Source organism: Stegodyphus dumicola, chromosome 9, assembly GCF_044657685.1.
Source record: "Stegodyphus dumicola isolate Sdum_Otavi_A_Nest chromosome 9, ASM4465768v1".
Classification (NCBI taxonomy): Eukaryota; Metazoa; Arthropoda; class Arachnida; order Araneae; family Eresidae; genus Stegodyphus; species Stegodyphus dumicola.
This window is the reverse complement of record NC_140776.1, coordinates 3,476,528-3,498,286: the sequence shown is the minus strand read 5'-3', so window position 1 is coordinate 3,498,286 and position 21,759 is coordinate 3,476,528.

Here is a 21,759-nt window from a genome sequence, read left to right as displayed (position 1 = left end):
AGAATTTAAAATGGGTGATATAGAAAAACTAATTAAGGAAGCAAAGAAGAATACGGAAGTAGCATAAAAAAAACAGAAGCTCTACTATGATTTGAAACGACGGGGAGTAACTTATAAAGTAGGGGATGAAGTTTTAAAAATTAAGCATTCACTTTCTTCAGCACCAGAAGATAAAACTGCCAAATTTTTTCCACGATTTGAAGGACCATATGTCATAGAAAAAATAACTCACGCTGTAGTAGTGTTAAAAGCTAGAAATGGTGAAACCTGCTCCGCAAACATTGATCAAATCAAACCCTACTATGATTGTAATAAAATGCAAATATTTTCAGATCTTTTGCAGGATCCGGCACGGCAGACACCGCAGGCACAAGCTCCAGAGGTGGAAAAACGACAAGTACAAGGGCAAGCCATTAAGAGGCAGGAGCAAGTGAAAAGAAAGTTTCCCCGCGGAAAAACTGAAGGTGGCAAGAAAAAGAAGCCGTTCCACCGTCCAGAAAAGAGAGCTAACGAACACCCCCAGAATGAAGGAGGGAGAAGGACGACGTATGCAAAGAGAACCAGGAGAAATGACGGCAACTATAACCCGGCTCTAAAACGGAAGATCTACTCATCCGACAGGACTCTCCGCAGCAAATGTCGCCGAACTGCGGAAGGGCCACCAGCAACGGAGGAAAAGTTACAAGGAAAATTTGAACGGCCAGCAACGAGGTCCAAGCAGGAACGCGAAAGAAGTTTCCCGGTTCCGCCAAGACCAGCTGCCATCAAACGGCCAAGACCACAAGCTGAGGCGAAAAAGAAGATATTCAAGGGTGACAGAACTGGAGAAAAAAGAAAGTTTCTAGAGGAAGGCACTGAAGGGCGAGCCCGTACAAGAAGGAGGATAAATCAAACTACTTTCCAAGACTGGGCCCGGAAAAGAATGGCCGAATATCACAAAGATAAGTAAAATTTTATGTTACTTGCCATTTCATTGTGTAACATTTCATTAAACTAGTTTTCCTTCTAGACCTCTGGAAGGAACCAGATTTGAATAAAAGCTCCTGTTTAGATGCAGTACAGATGAAAAAATTGTGTATCCTGGGAGCTGCTATTGTAAAAACAAATTTCTTTCTTTTAAATTTCTAGTTTCTAGCGAAAAATGTTTGTAAAAGATTGGCCTCGCGTTAGATTCTAGAGCTAAAAGTTTTCAACAAGGTCGTTTTAGACCTCAGTTTCAAACTAATTAACTCTGGCGGGAAGTATGTAAGGATCTTAAGTTTTAATAACGTTTATTTTATTTTAAATCTTTACTATCACTTCTTATTTTCTACTTCCGGCCAGAATTATAAGCATTAAAGTATTTATGCAAAGTTTGTCTGGCGAACGCCAAGTATTTAAGTTGTGGCTTTTTGCCAAGTGAGAGGGAGGAAGCAGTTAGTCGAAGCAGGCCGCTTACCTTAGAAGTTTTACGCAGTTGCTGGTTGCCTTCCAGGCTAGAGGTTTTAATCCTCTTGGTAAATTTGAAACGTATTGTAGTGTTTACAGTTATCTGTACTACATACGGCTTCCTGTTAATATAAGGCCAATCTTCCACGTTTATTATTTTAAAGTTAAATTAGAGTTTAGTTCTATTTTTATATTTTTATATTTTTACGTTAGACCCCAAGTAGCGGGTCTGTGTATTCCGAAGTACGGAAGTTATTGTAAATAGAGAAAAATAAAGGGTTTTGTATACCCTTCTTGTGTATCCTGTCTACTTCCCACAATTGTTGAACATAGCTTTAGTAAGCTCTCTCTTCCGAGTCAGGTCCTTGCATGTTCCCGAAGAAGGGTAGACGGAACATTGAACCTGATAACATTACTCATGTCCTTACGTATTGGGGATCATACGGTATTAAATGTGTTGATTTGGAAAGCTTTTGTACAAAGTTATATTGAAAAAACCGTCTCGTGGTTATTTTTTGTAGACCAGTGTAAATGTTTGCCGTGGCAGCCCATTTTATTGGATGATAATTTGCTCTTGAGGAAGTGCTTATAAGTAAATGCCTTAAAAGGACTGTTATTCATAGGATGGGATCAACCATCTTTTCCCTGAACGAGAGCTTCGAGACTGATTTTTTAATAATAACTTGCACGCTTTAGGAAATGTATTTTCAAGTCTTTACTCTCATTGCTGCTTAAGTTAGAATACAAAAGTCGTTTTGTTGTAGGAAACTGGATTCAGCTACACGAAAACTTTCTTAATAAGTTCGCGGATGGTATGAGGTTACTTTGAACATCTGCATAAGTTAAGATCAACCGCAATTTATAGCAGCCCATTTCAAACTGTGCTACTTCCAAGTTTTCAGGAACGTGATGCAAAATTATAAAACGTTTATTTTTTATTTATTTATTATTTTAATTTTATATTATATTATTTCTGCATTCGTGCATTTTAAAACAATAAACATTTTGTGTAATTATTGATTTATTTCCTGTCATTTCAAACATAGAAGCCCACCAGCGGCCGAGCGGTAAAGTCGCTGAAAACTGGTAGTTCGGTCCGAGGTTCGAATCCCGCGAATGGGCTGGCTGCATGGGCGTTTTCGTGGTTTTTTCCATGTGTAACGTGTATACGAGCCAGTTTCCCTTAAAAAGTACTCCACGAAGGCATCCCTCCCCTTAGGCAGATAGCCCTAGTGTGCTTTGCCATAATTAAATAAACCAAACCATTTCAAACTTAGATTCTCTTGCATGTTCATCAGCATTTAGTGAACAATGAAATCCCTATTGATATGCGTAGTCCTGCTTACGATATTAAAAAATTAAGAGACAAATCTTTGAATATTTATTTACTTCTAGTTTTTATTTATATTTAATAAATACATAAACCATAGCACTTCGTAAAATGAGCTGTGAAAATTAAAGGGGAGACAAAAGTTAGTGAGTTTAAATTAGTGAAATAAAAAATTAAATGTGTCTTTTCTAGTTCTAATTTTATTTTATAAATTACTGAAAATTGTTTGAGCCTAAATTCTCTTTCTAGGGCGGAAAAAGGCAACACCAAGCAAAAAATAAATGCTTTTTGCAAAGTAAATAAAACTGAACTTGCTAAATTATTTTTGGAATTTACGTATGTTACATACGTAAAATATAAAATGGAAGAAACTCTGAGCCCCAAACAAATACACATGAAAAAGCTGAAAGTTTTGAATATGTGCTCTATTAAACAAAATGTGATTCCATGCACTGCATCCTTTCAGGAACACACAGTGACATTTTGAGTAGAATAATCCAGGGCGCCCTTAAACTGGCGTTCCTAGACCTGAGCCTTAGGGGCCACCTACGTTATCAGGCATTTGTTTTACAGATATTTATTTCAAATACATGGCTGAAAGCACTTAAAAGAATTTTAGTAATTGGTTTTAATACAATTTTGGTATTAATTTTGCACAAAAGCTTGAAATTTGTTTGCAAATTAAATAGAACTAAGTCTACAATATGTGATTACTCACTGGAACCTCGAGAGACGATAGCCGTGAAAATGCTATTTATTTTAATGAGCTGAGCTGCTGCCTTTGTTCAAGAATAGTATTCCAATTCTAATTTATCACATCGGTTTTGTCTCAGCCAAAGTATTTTTCACAATAAAGTCAGGATAAAATATTTCACTTTCAAGAGCTGCATTACAGCACACAACGAGATTAGATTACTGAAACAGATTGAGTTTGAGCTTTAAAAGCTTCCGATTTATTCTAAATGGTGAAAGAGCTAACTTGATAAACTGCATTTGGTTAAACTGAAAATACGTTCTTTCTAAGGGAAAAGTTTAAATACTCATCTAGTGTTTGCGCGCTTGTTAAATGTGTAAGAGCCTGCCTTCAGGTAAAAACAACTACCATTTTCTTTCTGATAAATTATTCTTTATAAACGGCATACTTAATCTTTTCTCATTGCTCACAGTTCTTTGCTTTTTCCCTTTCAAAATGTTCTGTCTTTTCTTTACGATAAGAAACTACAGAAGTAATACTAAATTAATCTAAAAACTTTCAGTATAGTAATGTAAGAATGTTGCATGTACTTGTAGTTCCTGGAAGTTGCAGTTGGTGTTCTATTGAAATGCATTTTACAAATGTTTAATCATATGATGCATGTTAACCATTTTATTTTATAATAGATATTAGGAAAGGAATAATAAAGATGTTTTCTTACTAATTTTCTTACATTTTTGAATGAGCTTTGTTTCAAAAGTAAGAAAAAAAAAAGGTTTGTAGTCAATTTCATTTTAAAGAGAGTTTTTATCTGGCTCTTGATCTGATAAGCTTCTCAAGCAGTAAATGAAAAAAGTTTAACTAAAAAGGCCTTTATTTTGGCACAAATATAGAGAGAAACAAATTATATTATAAGGTATTTCTCCCGCCTTCTTAGCATGCCTTCGTGGTGTAACGACCGGCACACTCGGTGAGTATTCGAGAGGTCCGTGGTTCGAGTCTCGGGAGGGCACTGCTCATTTTTCATGTCTCCTCCTTCCAAATAACCTAATGACTCTACGATATTCTTGATGACACATCACATTTGCAAACTACATCAAAACATTAACTGGAAAACTGCCATAGCGTATTACTGTCATCTATATTCTAGAATTCGCAACAAGTATCACCTAAGCAATAGTGTGTCGTTCCACCTTTCTGTGTTATCATAGTTTCCTTTAGAACAGAATTCCAAAGCTGTCTAACTTAGTCTATACTTAATCCTAAATATATTCACTATAAGTATTTTTCATGTCTAGTCCTTGAAAAAGCAGCTCTAGCGTTTAATTAAAGCATACCTACAAATGTCCAAGTAGATCACATTCAGGAAAGTTTTCAAACCAATTTAATATGAAAACTTCACTCCAAATAGACGGTAGTGGTGAAAGTGTTGTAAAGTATTTATCTTTTTTAGCTATTAAGTTATTTTATGGTAAACATCTTTACTGTCATTCTCCCTTTATATTTTCCTGTCAGAACGCAAGTTTTAGGTTAAAACTCCACGACAGCAGTTTGTTTCGATGTTGCTTTATTCTTGCAAAGGGTTCTTGTCACGTCTTGTTAGCCTTTAGCTATCTTACGATTTAGCATAGGTTTAATTTGAAATTCTACCTTTTGAGTTGCATTAATTCCTGATTCTAGAACTGGAAGATAACTCAAATACTGAGAGATAAAATAAGAGTTTTTCTCCATACTCGAAATCGACCATTTTTATGTTTGTAGAGAAAATGTGAGCCATCATTCCAGGATATCTTCATTCTATCCTAGGTATCCTTTAGCTATACAAGGTGCTTTTTGCCATGGCAGAGAGTTTACATGTTTAGTGTTGTTGTTTCTTAAAGATACAGCTCTATGCGTGCGAAGCATAGCACTTTGTGTATGTAAACATATACATATTTATGCCAGTTTACCCACTTACATTATTATTTTGTTTTTACTTTCACTTTACTAACTCCCACCAGCATTAAGATTAGTTAATGTTAACAAGAGCATAGGTTATTGAGTTCAAAGAGAATCTTAGGCTGCTATCGATGGTCTGTTGTTCAGTTATAAAGTCTCAGCTTACTATATTGCACCATCGTCTCGAGCTGCATTAGCATGAAATCTTCGATTCAAAAGTTTAGTAGACATGTGCTACTTTGAAGTTAATATATTAATTTAAGTTAAACATTTATTCTAAATGTCCCGTAATCTTCGAAGTTTCTGTACTGTTAAGTGTCTTAAGTTTTGTGTTATCGTAAGTCTGATGAGTAGATAAAAAGATGTATTTTAAACATTCTTCTGAGTTTGTGGTTACTGTATTTAAGAAGGCAGACCATAGGTCAAATTGCATCAGTATTGTTTGATAAGCAATTTCTTTCTCTATGACAGTACGTTGTATCGCACTTCTTTATACTGTTTATGTGAGTATCGTTTGCTTCATTTTATTGTTGCAAACAGCGTAAATTCCTTTTGTTTTTCTTCCTTTAGTTTTGAACTTTATGTGTGGCAACAAGATAATTGATTGATAGAATTGTGTTTGTGACAGCCATGTAGAATGGCTCGCTTATTTTGTATCAATTATTTCGCATCGCTGACATATTATTTATAATTAGTGTAATGAAATAAAAGTGTAGGAATACAGTCCATTTGTTGATTGATTATAGTTTGTGAAACATATTAAATTTAAGAACATAAATTGTTGGTCAAAAGTCTAGCCGGAGAGCTAGTGAAGATAGTGACTATTCTAAGCGTATTCTAACAACGCAAATATGCATATGGTTGGTAAAACATTACTCCACTTTGTGAGGTAAGTGGATTTTGAACAAAAATTCGTTTAATTTGTTGTTAAATTTTAAGAAAAATGTTGTAATACAGCATAGAATTCGATTTCATTTTAATAATAGTGTTAAGTGATTTAAGAACAATTTCTGTTTTTGAATTGATCAATTATGAGTGAACTTATAACTTTAAAAAAAAAAAGAGCGGTCTTACGCAGGAGTGTTTCTAATTATGTAAAGAAAATTGAAACTATTTTAACTGCAGATGAAATTAATTTAATAGAACTAGAGGAATCTGTCGAATTATTGACACAAAAAGAAATTGAGTTAAAGAAGCTTAATTCTGAAATCGAAAGTTTAATTACAGATACTAAAGAATTAGAAAACGAAATAGATAGTGTTCAGGAGTACACAGACAAAAATTTATTTGTGGAAATTTAAAAGTGAAAAAATATTAAAAAATCAAAATATTAAAAATAATTCTAATAGTGAAATTTCAGAACAGGTTCTTGACAATATAAAATTACCCAAGTTAACATTACCGACTTTTGGTGGTAATATTACAGAATGGATAGCTTTTAAAGATGTTTTCAGTGCTTGTGTAAGAAATAATACAAATTTATCTAATGCTCAAAAATTGCAGTACTTGAAGGCTTCGTTGAAAGGTGAAGCATATCGCATTATTCAAACCATTCAAATTTCGGATTGTAATTTTGAAATAGCATGGAATCTGTTAGACGAAAGATATTCAAATAAGAGAGAACACATTTTTGCATATATTAAACGTATAAGCTTACCAACTATTCAAAATGAATCAGCATTTGCTATTTTAAATTTAGTTGACAATATTAATGAAGTAATTCGTTCTTTAGAAGTATTGAATCAAACCATTGATAATTTTGGTGACACTTTAATGACTTATTTAATTTTGCAAAAATTAGACCCTTATACAAAATTATTGTGGGAACGTCAGTTAAAATCTAATGAGATTCCAAAACTTACGACTTTAATTGAATTCCTAAAAAACTATGCAAGAACACTTCAAAATAGCATATCAACAAGTAATAAGGTACCTAAATCTGTGTTTCAAAATAAAAATAATGTTATGGTTGCTACTTTGGGTTGTGGTTATTGTAAAAAAGATCATAGTTTAGCCAAATGTTCGAAATTTCTAAATTTATCGGTTCAGCAAAGGATAGAATTTGTAAAATCTAATCGTTACTGTTTTAATTGTTTATCTAATATGCACTTGCTCAAAAGATGCAAGAGTTTAAATACATGTCAACATTGTTTTAAGAAGCATCACAGTATTTTGCACATTGTAAATAATTCAAAGAATAAAACTCAGTTAAACAGTATATCTCCGCCTACGCAATCTATCCCTAAAAGAGATGAATTAACGAGTCCTAAGGACGTTTCAGCCACAGTTTGTGCCTCTCATTATGATTCGAATGCAAAAGGTAATCAAACCAGTCACATTTTATTGTGTACTGCTTTAATAAAAGTTCAAAATTCTGAACCACAGTTTGTGAAGTGTAGAGGTTTATGTGACACTGGATCTCAGAGATCATTTATTTCAAGGGATTGTGTGAAGAAATTAGGATTACGAGTGAAAGATAATTCCATTTCTGTATCATGTTTAGGAGAATTTAATACTATAAGTAATGGGGAAGTTGATTTAGTATTCACTTCTCATTTTAAAAGTGATATTCGTGTATCAACATCAGCGTTTGTACTGGACAAGGTGACAGATAACATTCCCTATGTATCTTTGCCATCAATCATCTTCGATATCTTCAGTGATTTACAATTAGCTGATCCATTATTTTACAAGTCACAACCAGTTGACATTTTACTTGGAGTAAATGTATTTCTGCATTTAATGACGGGAGAAATTGTCAAACGTGGTCCTGATCTACCATTTGCTCTAAATTCGAGGTTGGGATGGATAATTTCGGGTACTACAAATTTTGAGACAGTATATGTAAATCATTTGAATACAAACACAGATGAGTTAATAAATTCTTTCTGGGAGTTAGAAAGGTTTCCAAATGTACAACCTTTAACAAATGAAGAAAAACTTTGTGAAGAACATTTTAAAAACTCGCATTTTAGAGACACATCAGGTCGTTATTCAGTTGCATTACCATTCAAACATAATAGAGATATTCTAGGTGACTCCCGTGAAATGGCGTACAGAAGATTTCAATACTTGGAGAAGAGGCTGTTATCTATGAAAGAAATTTACAACCAATATATTCAGTTTATGAAAGAGTAATTTTCACTAGAACACGTAGAATTAGTGCCAGACACAGATTATAAATTAGAGAATAAACACTATTATATCCCACATCACTTCGTGTTGAAGGACTCTAGCTTAACAACAAAATTGAGATTTGTTTTCGATGCGAGCGCTAAAACAACCACAGGTGTTTCTTTAAATGATACACTAATGATAGGCCCAAAAATACAAGATGACTTAATTTGTATTTTACTAAGATTTAGACTTCATAGCATTGCAATAACCGCTGATATTAAAATGATGTACAGACAGATAAAGGTTCATGAAAAAGATAGATATTTTCAGAGAATATTATGGAGAGACAGCCCGTATAAACAAATACAAGTTTGTCGTTTGAAAACAGTTACATATGGAACTGCAGCTGTTCCATATTTGCAACCAAAGTTTTGAGTCAGTTAGCGATTGATGAAGGATTGAACTTTCCAAAGGCAAAGAATATAGTTTTAAGAGATTTTTATGTTGATGATATGTTAACTGGTGTAAAAGATAGTTCGGAAGGTATTGCATTGATAGACGAATTGCAACATCTGCTAAAAAGTGGTGGCTTTGAGCTTCACAAATGGTCGACAAGTGAACCGTAATTGTTAAAAACCTCTGGACTAACAAACACAGATAGTGACAATATTCATCGTGTAATAGAAGACAAAACATTGAAAGTTCTGGGATTGGAATGGCATTCGGACAATCATGAATTCAAATGTAATGTCGGTGTAATAGAGTATCAAAGTGTTCCGACTAAAAGAATTATTTTGTCATTCGTAGCAAAACTATTCGATCCATTGGGGTGGATAGCTCCGTTTGTAATTCTCGCTAAAATGATCCTTCAGCAATTGTGGAAATTACAGTTATCATGGGATGATCCTGTAACAGAAGAGATTGATCGAAATTGGAGAAATCTATGTAGAGAAGTTAAACTTTTGAATTCTATAAATATACCTAGGAAAATTCTGCTACCTGATTATTTTCGATGTGAACTTCACGGATTTTTTGATGCGTCTGAAATAGGTTATGCAGCAGTTATTTACATCAAAACTTGCAATAACGCTGACATTAATGTTAAACTTGTAACAGCTAAAACTCGTGTAGCACCATTAAAATCTATTACGATTCCAAGACTGGAATTATGTGCAGCAGTGTTATTGGCACGCTTGATTCAGTCTAAAACCTGCATTAGTTATAAATTTTGATTTAGTGCAAGCTTGGAGTGATTCACAAATCGTGTTTTCATGGCTAAGGTCAGATCCTAAAAAATGGCAAGTATTCGTATCCAATAGAGTTTCTGAAATACAATCCATCTTACCACCTGAGAACTGGAGTCATGTTGATGGAAAGGAAAATCCAGCTGATTGTGCTTCACGTGGGTTATTTCCTGCAGAACTATTATCTCATCAATTGTGGTGGAATGGTCCTTCTGGGTTAAAGTGCAGTGAGATTGCCTTGTCTAAAAATATTCTTATAGATGAAGAGGCATTACAAAATGCACGTAAAACAGTCTCATTTGTAGTTTCTGAACCTGTACAGGAACTTGCTATTATATCAAATATATCTTCATTTCCAAAGTTACAACGCATATTTGCTTGGATATTAAGATTCATATTGAATTCTAAAGTAGCATATCTAGAAAGAAATACGTCTTTTTTATCTAGTAATGAAATTCGAGCTGCAACTTTCTGTATTGTCCGAATAATACAGCGATTTCACTTTTTTAAAGAAATTCAATGTTTGGAGTTGGGAAAGGACTTACCTACAAACAGCAACCTCCTTAGCTTGTGTCCAATTTTAGATGACAACAAAGTGTTACGTGTAGGAGGAAGATTGAAAAATGCGCAACTATCAGAAAATGATAAACATCCAATCTTATTACCTTCAAAACACAATCTGACAGAAATCATAATTAGACACTTTCATGTCAAATATCTGCATGCAGCATCGGAACTTCTTCTATCTTTAATTAGACAGCAATTTTGGATCATAGCTGCTAGATCTGCTATCCGAAAAGTAGTAAGATCTTGTATCACGTGTTGCAAACTTAGAGCTAAAACTGCAAGTCAAATAATGGCTGATCTACCGGAATCTAGAGTAACACAATTGCGACCATTTCATCGAACTGGAATAGATGTTTCTGGACCGTTCATGATTAACCATCGTGCAGGACGTGGAGAAAAATCATTTAAATGTTACGTATGCTTATTTGTGTGTTTTATAATCAAGGCAGTACATCTTGAAGCGGTAGAAGATTTGTCAACAAAGGCATTTTTAAGTGCATTCAAACGATTTATTGCAAGAAGAGGGAAACCATTTGAGATTTATAGTGACTGCGGTACTAACTTTAAAGGTGCAGACAAAGAAATCAGAGAATGTTTTTTGCAATGTAAGCAAAATCAAGAAATTCACAAATTTTTGTCTTTAAAGGAAATAAAATGGATATACAATCTCCCCATTTTGGTGGACTATGGGAATCGGCAGTAAAGTCAATGAAATTACATCTTAAAAGGACTGCTGGTGATACTGTGCTGACCTATCCGGAATTTCAGACCTTGATAGCACAGGTTGAGGCTTGTCTCAACTCTAAGACATTGTGTCCAACATCGGCTGATCCAAATGATTTAACTGCATTAACACCTGGTCATTTCCTAATAGGAACGTCTTTAACTGCCATACCTGAACCAGACCTAAATTATAGTTCCTTCAATCACCTTGACAGATGGCATGTGAGACAGTTTATTTTTCAGCACTTCTGGAAAAGATGGAGTCGAGAATACCTGTCTCAGCTTCAACAAAGACCGAAATGGCAAAAAAGTCAAAACAATTTAGAAGTCAATGACTTAGTCTTCATCAAAGAAGACAACCTTCCGCCTCTTAAATGGAGGTTAGGGAGAATAATTGCTGTTCATCCGGGCTCAGATCAAAGAGTCAGAGTTGTTAGTATTAAAACTGGTCATGGTGTCATAAAACGACCAGTCGTGTAATTGAGTCCTCTTCCTATTCAGACTAAAAAACTATGAACTGCTTCGCGTATAATATTTTGTATTATTTTTCTTATGTTTATCTTTTATTACAGAGTAAGAAGTTTCAAAATGCTCCAACTGTTGAAATCCCCTGGGATTTCAACGAGGGCCAGGATGTTTATGTGAGTATCGTTTGCTTCATTTTATTGTTGCAAACAGCGTAAATTCCTTTTGTTTTTCTTCCTTTAGTTTTGAACTTTATGTGTGGCAACAAGATAATTGATTGATAGAATTGTTTTTGTGACAGCCATGTAGAATGGCTCGCTTATTTTGTATCAATTATTTCGCATCGCTGACATATTATTTATAATTAGTGTAATGAAATAAAAGTGTAGGAATACAGTCCATTTGTTGATTGATTATAGTTTGTGAAACATATTAAGTTTAAGAACATATACACAAATGCATTAATGGCACTTTCCGTAAAACCAGCATGCTTCTCAGTACTTCTCGTGTGATACTGAGAAATGATTAACGGTAATCAGTTTTTCCATCTTAAAATACGGAAGTATCAGGCATCTATGCATAAAAGAGCAGCTTATGAAAAAATATTTATAAGTTGCATTCAGAGGTTAGTCATCGCTACAGAGCCTATGCAATGTTCTAAATTACCGGAGTGATGTTGGTTTCTAGATCTTGGATATTTCACAGATTTTCCCTGCATATTCCCCCTTTTAGACACCCCGATAGAAAAATACAAAGTGTGGCTGTTCTAAGCTCTGCATTGAGATTGGAATTCAATATATGCGAAATATATGCAGAATTCTAATTTTATGCTTAATATTTCTTAGTAAAGGCGAAGTTACTTTCCTGATTTCTATCGCTTTATTATGAGGTGTGTATTAACGCAAATCTTCCACAAACACTATGCCGCTATCACGCAGAAAGGAAGAGCCACGTATTCTTTGTATTTATCTCTGCTATTTCATCGAAAAGAAATTCAATCATATTGCGAAAGTCTTAGCAAATCATAGCTAATTGTTTGAAAGAGGATTTAATTCTGTACTCACATCTGTTAATCAGAGTAAGCTTTCACTGAGAAACATAAAAATAGAGAAGAACAAACTTTCATTTTGAATGATTTACAGAAACCACATACGGATTCTGGCTTTTGTTACAAAACACGATGTTCTCAATTCTGATTTATTATACAGGATTTTTAGAACGAGTTGTAAAAGAGCTTTTTCATTTTTATAAAATAATCGTAAAATTCCCTCTAAATTGGAGAGCTTTGAAGCAGGATGAAAAGATATTAATCAGATTCTATGATCCTTGCTTGACTAACTATGAAAATAAGTACAGGAAAAGTACACGTGAAATATAAAGCCTTATACAAAGTCTGTTATTCAAGACTGGCCATGACAAAAGGGAAACGACAGTGTGTCCTTGTTTATATTTTAGTAACAGCATAAAAATGCGGGTATGAGTGCAACATACTTTCTCTAAATGGTTATTACTTTACTTTAAGAACTGTACTTTCAACTTTCCTTTCATATTTTGGTAACTAAAAATTTGTAAAACTTACTTTTTTGGAGCAGCTGGTTTGTAAGTCATAAAACAGCATTCATTACTCATTTAATACATCAGATTATAAAGCATTTCGTAATTCAACCTAGGTTCCATTTCTAACGAATAGGCTGACTGCATGTGTATTTTCATGGTTTCCTCATGTTTAAAGTAAATACTTGCCAGTTTTTTTTTTAAAGTCATCTAGAAGGTATCGGTTTTCTTAAGCAGGTATTCCCTTACATTTTGCGTATTATTAAAATGCAGAATCAACCATAATAAAGCACCTCTGGCAGCGCGCTAAATTGGATGTGTTTTAGTAATGACATCAATGCATAGTTTCAAATTAAGGCTAAAATCCATTAGTGAATTTAAGGTGAAAAATATCTAATAGAAAGATTCATGAAGCGCAAAATAGATAATGAATACAAAATGCTACTTATGTCTCCCGAACGTGCGAGTTGTACTCACAATATTATTTTATAAATATACGACTGTGCAAAAGTAGCAATATGTCAGCTAATTGAGCTGAATAAAAATAATATTAAATTAAATAATATATTATGCTAAATAAATGTTTCTGCAATGTCTCAAAGCAAAGAAAAAATTTATTCTTGGAGAAATAAACAGGAAAATAATATATTTCTTCAAAAGGCTACATACTGATTTTTTGTGATTTATAGCACACATTTCTGGAATATATAACTGGCTAATATGTAAATTAAGAAGCTAGATATTTACAAATTCTATTTTCTCTTGAATATGGATAAACCTTGTAGGGCTTACTTTAGTTAAAACTAACATATTTTTAACATTTTTGTTATCTTTCCTAAACTCCTCAACTTCCCCTTGCATTTCCTTGCCAGGATGTAAATTTAAAGTTAAGACAAGTGAGTATTTAAACGGGTGATTCTTGGAGTTTATTCAGAGCGTGTTTTTTGCTAGCCAACGCACGTTTCGTTTCTGATATTGCTGTTAGGCTAATACGTCCCTTTTCGGATAATTGTCACGCCTGCTTGGTTTGTTGAGTCAACCTAAGCTAGCCGTAACTTAACGTGCTAATCTAGCGTTATTCTATTTAGACTGGAATTGATATATGCTATAACGTTTAGGTTCCATCGCATGTTGTCGGTGTTATTGTAAAGCACGAATCACGTGCCTTTCCGTTATTAATTGAAATAATAAACGGTTAATTTCATCCTTCTTCTATGCTGGTATTTACTTTACTCCTGCGCGAGAATTCGCCAGGTTCATTTAGGGTCTAGTTTATTTTATATGGAAAAGAAGAAAAAGATCTTAAAACCTTATTAAAGTCTAATCTTATAACCTGTATTTTTTAAGAGACGTGAAGATGCGTCCAAAGCATCTTCACGTCTCTTAAAAAATATAGGTGTTCATTCTCATTTTAGTTTAATATGTTTCATTAAATAACATACATTTGGTTTACATTCGAAACTGTTACTTTTTTAAAGTGAGGGTGCATTATGTTGCTTAAATCATTATCTGACTAATTCTAGGACTTCTAGGAAAGTAACGTTTTCTATAACTTTTGTTTATACTACTGACGTGTAAATGAGCTCTCTTTACTTTCATGTTTCACTTTTGCATTACCTTACATGTAATATAGAAAATACATTAAGAGCATAAATTCCTTCTTCGAAGAGTAATTTTCCAAGAATCCTTTCAGAAAGTTTCTTCGAAGCAAAGAAAATATTCTGTTTAAAATATTCAACTTTTAACTCTTTTTTACTGATTGTATAATGAAACAGGAGGGCTTTTAAATTTGTTTTATCTTTTGCAATAGTAAGTATATTTTGTTTTTATTGATTAATTTATAAGTATGCATAGATTGCTCTTTCAATTAGGTTCCAACATATCGAAAAATACTAATTGTAACTCCTTAAAAATCTTACGAACATTGGGAGCTCTTTTCGAGTTTAGATTATTTTAATTTTAATGAAATTTTATTCTGTTGTAGGCCATATATCTACTTAAAATGAAGTAAATATTTTACCTGTTACAGTAGCCCTGTTATTTGTATTTCTATCATACAAAATTTAGTCATATCCTGTGATGTTTTATGAAAGTATATTACATTAATTATTTTTTTGTAAAATATTTTGAAATTCACCTTCCATCTGACTATGGAGATAAATAAATGAAGGTAGTTAATAATGTTGCTTGCGTAGGGTTCGTAATGTATTGAAAGCACAAGTCAATAAAAAGTTAATAAATATTCTTATCACAAGAAATAAAACAAAATGCTGAAAGATTTCCTCAGAGATATTTGAACAATATGACAATATCTCACTATAGTTATATTTTGAACTACTAAAACGGTAAATATAACGTAATCCAACGCACAAAGAAAGCTAATCCGATTTCACCTCGAATTCGCTAGAATAAATAACAGGAACTAAGTAAACAACTGAACTGAGATGTTATAATCCGACTTTTATAAGCTTTTTAATCATGCACGAGATTATTCTGGTACTTTCTGGACTTTTCTGCAAAGCAAAAGGGTACGCTTACGAGATATATATTTATAAAATGTTAAATGCGCGTGCTTCTGTATTTTTACTTTTCCGGCGTAGGTTTCTCTTAAAAATCGTCACGAGCTGCATTGCACGGGAAAATAGGAAAAAAAAAAAAGTTATAATTCTACTAAAAATAGCAAATTAAATGCGAAATCCGTAACAATACTGTTATTTTGTTTAATAATTTTTTCTTATTATTTGACATTATTATCCTTGAATTACATTATTATGTTTCGTATCTTTTTTCGAAATCCTTAAAAAAGTATATTTATGAACTTCCATTGTGCTTTTAAATTTTGTGTTTATGAATTCTCAGCAAGAAGTGCTGAGCATATGCAACAGTTGAAACTTTCTATCAGGACATGCAGATTTGTGGTAATTGCAAATACAGCTTTGCTGTTGTTAAGTTAGAAACTGCACGGTTGATATAACATGGAGTTACTTGTATTCATGTTTAAAGCATAGGACTTATACAAGTGTAATAATATTCATAGATTTAGTATATCGACTTGCTAAATTATATTGTTCTTGCAATGCATAATAATTACGCTTTCAGTTCGTAGTCATTTCAAAGTGTCCTGCTACAGGCATTTAGAATTCCGTATAAAAGTGAAAGACGAAACTTTCTAATGTTCATCTCTTATGAAGAACGGTATTAAGATACATTTTTTATTTTAGTCGTCTATTGGTGATATTGCTAATAAAGAATCATCTACAGAATATAATCAACGGCAAAAAATAAATAAAAATTCCACTCTTTTTTTAGAACAGCATTTTAGGAACAACATTTCTTATTCGAGAACAAAATGATGTACGCTTTCAAAACCGTATTTTGTGAAAGCAGTTGAAGAATGATGCGCTAATGAAAAACTAACATCAAATAGTCAATACAGTATATGAAAATTATTATATTTACAAAGGGTTGGACCGCAAAATAGCATAAAATGTTTAACTGGTATTTTATGTGCCCTGCCTCCTGTATCAATCGATATCTGAAGTAAGGCTTATGAAGCGATTCCATGTCTGTGATCACTGTTAATTGATATACACTATCTACCAATAAGTGTATGAACACTGATAGAAAGCAACAACAAAATTCAGTCACATTCAGTAGTTGGTAGAGCCTCCACGAACGATAATTACAGTCTGAACCCTCCGCGGGTGTTTTCCAAAGGTCCTTGTATGACGGCTCATGGTTTTGTCTTCCACCTTGGAGAAGACAGACACACCGGACGACGGACCTTCCTCCCAAGTCCTCATCATGTGGGTTCCATTCAGAGTTTGGGGTATCCCCCGTCCGTGGGACCTCGTTCTCGAGGGAGCAACCCCCGCAGTCCCCGCCCGGCTCTTACGAAACATTGGGCAGTACATGAACGTTGCGAAAGAATTACATTGCCACCTTGCCGCCGGGCACCACTCCATTGGCAAAAACACATTGTAAAAAGTGCCCTGTCCGCTTTGTCAGTCCCCGCGACGAGCACTGAATGTGTTAAAACCCCCGGGAACTTAGTCGATAAAATGTAATATATAGCTCCACCACAGCCGGAGGAACAGACACCACAGTGCCAGTACGGTCCTTGCCGCCGGGCACCACTCTATTGGCAAAAACACATTGTAAAAAGTGCCCTGTCCGCTTTGTCAGTCCTCGCGACGAGAACTGAATGGGTTAAAACCCCCGGGAACTTAGTCGTTAAAATGTAATATATAGCTCCACCACAGCCGGAGGAACAGATACCACAGTGCCAGTACGGTCCCTGCCAAGCCTGAACCAACCTGAGTACAATATTCGGAATCTAGTCCTGTGAAGTCAAATTATATACCCCCCGTGGTTAAGAATGCCTAGATACAGATCCTAACCAGTACTTCTCAGCCATTCGCCTGAATCAACCCTCCCGGGAGGACCCTTGGAGAAGACATGTAACTTCCTTGTTGGGCAGTAGGCGTCAACGTTAAGTTTACCGTGAATTTGGACCAAGGATTCCCAGTACAAGAAAAATTTCCCCAGAGCATAATTCCACCTTCTACAAACTTATAAGCTATTTCTCCCAACTTCTTTGCATGCCTTCGTGGTGTGGTAGTCTGCACGCTGGACGTGTACTCCAGAGGTCCGCGGTTCGATTCCCAACGAAGGCGTTGCATATTTTTCATCTTTCTTGGTTCCAAAATGCCTAATGTCTTTACAAACTGTGGATGCATTCTGGCAGGAGATGTTTTCCAGGCAACCGCCAGACTTTCTCAGCCGAGCGGTAAAAGATGCACTTTGACTCTTGGTTCCAGATATTCCGTTTCCACTGATCTACGGTCACTGCCGATGCTATTTCCACCACATTAACCAAGCATTGATGATTGGATGATTGGATTTTGTGATTAAAGCCTTATGAACTACAGCACGAACCTGAACACCAAGCAGCTGCGCTTCCTTACAAATAGTATTTATCGAAATAACGCTCCCAGATATGTGTTAAAACACTTCGAGTATATGAGGCATCTTATGGACGTGGTTCTTCCGAATATTTCTGCACAGCCACCGTCGGTCTCTATTTCCCATTTTCGCGGGTCTGCCAGCTCGGGTTTACAACCTTTCGTCGTTGCCGTTTTGCCGTAGCTCTTTGGCCGCCATCGTTTAGCCGAGAGGAAAAATTGTCGGCAGCTGATTCGCCATGAAGTATAAATGAAATACGTTATAAAGGTTGCTTATAATATATGTAATTGTATATAAATATAAGATAGAAATAAGATAGAAATCACACCGTCTTTTAAGCGTTAATGAACTAATGTTTTTACTGTACTTTAATATAGGTATACATTACCCCTAATTATGACACTGAGAAAACCCCTTCAAATAAACGCTTTACCTGGAAAAAAATCATTATTTATGAATAATATTTTATTTATTCTAGAGGATGTGTTAAATTACAAAAGTGTTTTCCCTTTAAAAATTTCAGACAGTCAGATGTATGCATTTGTTAAAGAAGCTTATTAAAGTAAATAAGCGTAATAATATGATATGGGAAGATATATGCATGTACGGAAAAATATTTCTCGACAATAAAGTAGGTAAACAAAATTATTAAACCAAAAAATTGAATATGATATGGCAAGATATAATATAAGCATTTAAGAAAAAATTTGTCTTGATGGCGAAAATAGCGGCGAAACGACGACGTAAAAATGGAGGTAGTGAATAGCCCCATTCCATCCCGACTCGAAGCACATTTCAAAAATCATCGCTTACCTTCCGCTTCTGAATCACATAGACCACAGTCGACTTTGGATATTCAGCTCGCTAGATATGCCGTAAAGGCTCGGCCATTTCTGTGATACCCGAAGATTACACTTTTCTCGAAATCAGACAACGCTGCATTCGTGTCGTCGTGTGTGCGACTAATATCAATGGATCTTGGATCATGGATCAACACTGTGTAGCTGGTTCGAAACTTTATTAAATTTTAACCAGTAGCTTAAACTTATGCCCTAGGGCCAATCGCTTTTAATTTTTAAATAATAGTGCATTGCACCAACAGCCGCAGCCGAGAATCGAGCGGTGGGAAAGTCAAGGTAGTGGAGCATGCGTTCTAAATATATAGCAATTATATTCAAAACAGCTATTAATTTCTTTCAGATAGCATTCCATTTTGACGGATAGAAATTCTTTCATTCGTGCACTTAATAATTTTATTTGCATCTATTAATTCTGTCTACCTACAACTTTCAAGTATTAGTAATAAAATTTTTATGACAGCCTTAAATCATGTGATTTTGTTGTATAATCTTGAGATTCTGTTCTGGCTGTTGATGGCTGGCTGTGGTTTGATCTCACGGTACATAATGTACACGACATTGAGATTTACACTGAAAATGCACTTGAATACTTGCAAAGTCCAATTCATCCTTGGCCAAGTAAAATAAAAGGACGTAGTTCGTTTTGTCGGGTTGATACTGAAGAGTAAAGTTAGCAAAAACAACTTACCTTTTGTACCCTCAGCAGCACGGTTAAATCTTCGAAATTATAATTATAGATACGAGGGATTTATCCATAAATAATACGATGCAGATTTAAGCACTAATACATATTTATTGAACTGCAACTAAAATAAAATAAGCGATAGATACATTAGGGCTAATACAAGCACATACAGAAGCTTAATTAATAACTAAAGAACAAGAGGATCATGGGGTATAATAATATCACGTGATTAACATAGTTGACGTGGTTGAAGCGTGTGTCTTGGCATTTCGATGGATACCGTAAGTGAGTTAGGAAAAAAAACATTTTATTTATTTCTTCTCAAATGCCTGATTAATTTATAACAATCCCCCCTTTTTAATCATGCATTTGGGAAATGTTGGAAATCAGATTTAGCTCCCTTCTTAATTTCAGAAAATTTGTAAATATATCTGCAATCATGGGAATTTGTATTGCAGTGTTTTATCTCAATTATTTTCTTTTCTTCCATTTCCCTGGAAAAGAAATATTTAACATTAATATGCTTTAGCCTGGTATTCATTTTTCCCTGTTTTATAAGAGCTATTGTGGACTTAATGTTCTCAACTATCTTAATGGGTAGTTTTTTAGGTAGTCTAAAACCCTTAAGGAGATCTAATATCCATTTGAGCTCTTGAGCAGCAGTGGCTGCAGAAATAAGCTCGGATTCGGTAGATGATAGAGAAACACAATTTTGTCTCTTTGTAGACCAAAATAGTGGGTGTGGACTATATCCATAGGTCGCTGGTTCGTCTCCGGCTCGACGAACCATATGTTAAGTCATTAAGACTATTTAACTGTAAGATTACGTCATTTTTTTCTCTTCTTGGCGCCTTGCATGGCGCAGATGTTCATTACAGCAAACCTGTAAACGCTTACTCAGTTTATTTTTTATTGCTGTTGTTGTTAGTAGTAAGTCATCGCTTGAAAGATGGCACGCATTTGATTAAAGTTGTCGAATAAAATATTTAGTACAGTCCACTTCTAGTTAATTTGAAATTGTTGTATAACAACGCACGCATCGCATGAACACTTTATGGTCCGTCGAGCCACAGGTAAAAGATATCGTTGCTAAAATTAACTTTTTAGAACATTTAGAATACTTTCGTTTGGTTGTATTACGCATAACTTCATATAGAGTGTTTGGAATGCTTTCGTTTTCGTGTGGATTACGCAATTAAGATTGAATACTGTGTCATCGTTCATTTCCGGTGTTGCTGTCGAGAAATCTGCAATCACGATAAGTGATAAATTATTTATTTGTTCATGATGAGTGAATTGAAAGCAATTAAAGCTAACAAAAAGAGTTTAAAATGCAGTATCAGAAAGTTTGAAAATAAGGTAAATTCTACAGTGGATGAAGCAGATATTTCCTTATTGGAGTTATACGAATCAAAAATATTAGAATTTAAAAAGGAATTAAGTAACATTTTCGATTCTTTATTTGCACATTGTGAAGAAAAGGACACTGACGAATTCATTAAGGAAAAGGAAAATGTAGTAGATAATCTCGATGAAATTCATTTGAAAATTAAAAGAAAAATTTCTGAGATCCATTCTCAAAGGAATAGCTGCTCAAATGAAAACGGTTCGAGTAAAGACATAATTATTTCGGATATAAAATTGCCTAAATTGTCTCTTCCAATATTTAGTGGGAAAATCGAAGAATGGATTGAATTTGAGGATTTATTTTCCGCAGCTGTGCATAAAAATAGCAAATTAACTAATGCGCAAAAATTGCAATATTTAAAGAGTTCGTGTAAGGCAGACGCTTTAAATATTATTCAGTCCATTCCAATTTCAGATTCGAATTATGACATAGCATGGAATCTGTTGGTTGATCGCTATTGCAACAAAAAAGATTTGATCAATTCTATCATAAAGAAATTAATTTCTATACCTCAAACGAGTGATTCTACTTCGTCGCTTTTAAAATTTATCGATAAGGTGCATGAATGTTTACGATCCATGGAAGCATTGGAGCAAAAGGTGGAAGAATTTTCAGACACGTTAATTGTTTATTTATTAATTGAAAAGTTGGATAGAAATACTCGGTGTTGGTGGGAAAGGTCACTTAAAAAAGACGAGATAGGAACGGTTAAACAACTGACATGTTTTTTGAAGAAACACGCTCGCACCCTATCACATTACAAACCTCCGCATGTGGAATC